This window comes from Cryptomeria japonica, unplaced genomic scaffold (genome assembly GCF_030272615.1).
Source record: "Cryptomeria japonica unplaced genomic scaffold, Sugi_1.0 HiC_scaffold_1003, whole genome shotgun sequence".
NCBI lineage: Eukaryota > Viridiplantae > Streptophyta > Pinopsida > Cupressales > Cupressaceae > Cryptomeria > Cryptomeria japonica.
In genome coordinates this window covers 5,289-8,419 of record NW_026729674.1, presented here as the reverse complement: position 1 = coordinate 8,419, position 3,131 = coordinate 5,289, and the positions used below count along the sequence as shown (strand labels likewise).

The window sequence follows — 3,131 nt, the reverse complement described above, 5'->3', positions numbered from 1 at the left end:
GCCTTTTCAGGAAACTTTTGAATGGAGCGCATCATTGGTGCGCTCCGAAGTGTGCTCCAAAGCTCTCTCCAGCTGCGTGCACCTGCCCCGGCCGCGCACCCGGCCCCGCCCAGCTTCGCTCACCTGTCCCGGGCGTCTGGTGCGGAACCTTAGAGTAAGAAACATCACCGTGCACCTTGGCCAACGTGCGCGACTCGACCGAGCGCGCACTGGCCGAGGTGCACACCGATTTCACCTGGGTGCGCGCGCAGCACCTCGGGCGCACCGGGGTGCGCGCACAACGCCCGGGTTGCACCGTGGCCTGTGTGCTCGGGGCGCCTCGGGTGCGCGCTCGGTGTCGCCCCCGCGCGCGCGGTAGTGCGGGCAGCGCACCCCGGCCCGGCCCGGCCCCGACGAGAACGCAAACGGGCAAAAGGTTTATTCAAATAGCATTGCGACGCCCGGCGAAAAACTAAAAAAGGGTGCAACACCGGGACTTCCCGGGAGGTCACCCATCCCAGTACTACTCCGGCCCAAGCGCGCTTAACTGCGGAGTTCTGATGGGATCCGGTGCACTAACGCTGGTATGATCGCACCCGTTATGAGCTTGTCGCAGTGTGTACTTAGCAAACCGCGACCCACGTGCGAATCCACCCCGGCCACCCACCCCCGTCGAGGTGCACACCCTCCCTCGCGAAGTGCGCCCCGTTCGCCAAGTGTGAGCCCTGCCCGGGTGCGCGCACCTTGCTAGGGCGTCGGGTGTGCACCCGGCCCGGCCTACGTGCGTGCACCTGGAGGGGGCGTCGTGTGCGTGCAGTGTCCCGTCTGCAACGCGGTGCCCACACACCACCTCGGGCGCAACGACCTGCGCTCACATGTGGGCCGAGTGCACCTTGGTGCATGTTCGGGGCGCCTCGGGTGCACGCTCGATCTTGCCCCGGTGCACCAAGGCGCTCGGTTTGCCCCGGGTGCGCACTTGGTGCAAGGTGGGCACCCAAAATAGGGATCAAGCACCAAAACACAAGTTTCGGGATGCAAAATGGGACCCAAGGACCACAAATGCGTTCCAAGACCCATGATGGGTCCACGAGAACAAAAATGTGTTCCGAGACTTAATAAACAAATATTGGGTTTTAGGAGAAGAAACATGCTCTGATGCCCAAAACGAGAATCGACCCCGAAAAGGCCACAGGCCAAAAGTGGGATGCGAGACAAAAAAAAATGGGACCCGAGGACCAAAATTGGGTTCCCAGGTCGAAGACAGGGCAATCCGGACAAGAAACGACCTCTAAGGCTCGAAATGAGTCCCGACGACTAAAACTTGACAAGAAGCACCCATCAGGCACCCAACTCGACACCCATGGGATGCCGACCCACCCGGGCTTCCACCTAGCACACCTTGGCACCCACCCACCCTCGCACCCAACCTCGCACCCAACTTAGCACCTTTGAACCCACATTGGCACTCACCCTGACCCTGGCACCTTGGAACCCACATTGGCACTCACCTTGACCCTGGCACCCACCTTTGCACTCACCTTGGGACCCACCCTGGCTCCCACCTCGGCACCCACCCAGACACCCACCTTGGTTCCTTGGCACCCACCTTGGATCCTTGGCACCCACCCCGACACCCACCTTGGCACGCAACTTGGCTACTTGCCACCCACCTTGGCTCCTTGACGCCCACCCCGACAACCACCCCGTGACCTACCCTGGCTAGGGTTGGTGCACACCCACCCTGGTGCCCACCTTGGCACCCACCCTATGACCCACCTTGGCACGCACCTTAGTACCCACCCCGTTACCCACCCTAGGACCCACCCCGTGACCCACCTTGGCCAGGGTGGGTGCCTTGGTGCGCACAACTTGCCTGGGCTGCACACCAGGGCGGGCTCAAGATGGCACCCGCGTTCCGTTTTTTTCACTATCTTTCAAAACGGAAATTTTAAAATCTCATTTTTTTCTTTTTTTTGCCTTTTCTGGAAATTAGTGAAGGCAGCGCATCAAAGGTGCGCAATGCTGGTGCGAACCCGGGAGCGCTCCGATGTGTGCTCCAAGGTGCGGCGTGCACGAAGTCCGAGCCCGGTTTGCCCCGGGTGCGCACCTCGCGTGCACCTTCGCCGGGGTGAGCACCTTGGCTGGGTTGCGCGCCCTGGTGCGTACCAAGGAGCGCTCTGAAGTGTGCTCCAAGGTGCGGCGTGCACGAAGTCGGAGCCCGGTTTGCCCCGGGTGTGCACCTCGGGTGCGCACCTCGCGTGCACCTTCGCTGCGGTGGGCACCTTGGCTGGGTTGCGCGCCTTGGTGGGCACCATGCAGTGCACGAAGTCGGAGCCCGGTTTGCCCCGGGCGCGCACCTCCGCCAGGGTGGGCACCTTGGTGCGCACAACTTGCCTGGGCTGCGCATCAGGAAGGGCTCAAGATGGCACCCGCGTTCCGTTTTTTTCACTATCTTTCAGAACGGAAATTTTAAAATATCGTTTTTTTTTGCCTTTTCTGGAAATTAGTGAAGGCAGCGCATCAAAGGTGCGCAACGCTGGTGCGAACCTGGGAGCGCTCCGATGTGTGCTCCAAGGTGCGGCGTGCACGAAGTCGGAGCCCGGTTTGCCTCGGGTGCGCCCTGGTGGGCACCATGGTGCGCACCAAGGAGCGCTCCGAAGTGTGCTCCAAGGTGCGGCCTGCACGAAGTCGGAGCCCGGTTTGCCCCGGGTGTGCACCTCGGGTGGGCACCTTGGTGCGCATGCCTTGCCTGGGCTGCGCACCAGGGCGGGCTCAAGATGGCACCCGCGTTCCTTTTTTTTCACTATCTTTCAAAACGGAAATTTTAAAATCTCATTTTTTTTTGCCTTTTTCTGGAAATTAGTGAAGGCAGCGCATCAAAGGTGCGCACCTCGCTGCCCACCACGGTGCGCAACGCCGGTGGGCACCCGGGAGTGCTTCGAAGTGTGCTCCAAGGTGCTGCGTGCACGTTGTCGGAGCCCGGTTTGCCCCGGGTGCGCACCTCGCGTGCACCTTCGTCGGGGTGGGCACCTTGGCTTGGTTTGCCCCGGCTGCGCTCCGAAGCGGGGTTATTGGAGCGCCGCCTCTTTTTTTGTCGGAGCGTTTGGTGGGGTTTCTCGCATTGGCTCTTCCGAGGCCCGGTTGCCACCCTG

At 61.6% G+C, this 3,131-nt stretch overlaps 1 non-coding gene across 1 annotated transcript; it reads right to left on the bottom strand.

Annotated features, from left to right (window-relative positions):
- Nucleotides 1–458: 458 nt before the first annotated feature.
- Nucleotides 459–577, bottom strand: LOC131873048 (5S ribosomal RNA). The gene has a single exon (XR_009371087.1). It is a non-coding gene; the product is annotated as a 5S ribosomal RNA (ribosomal RNA).
- Nucleotides 578–3,131: the final 2,554 nt, after the last annotated feature.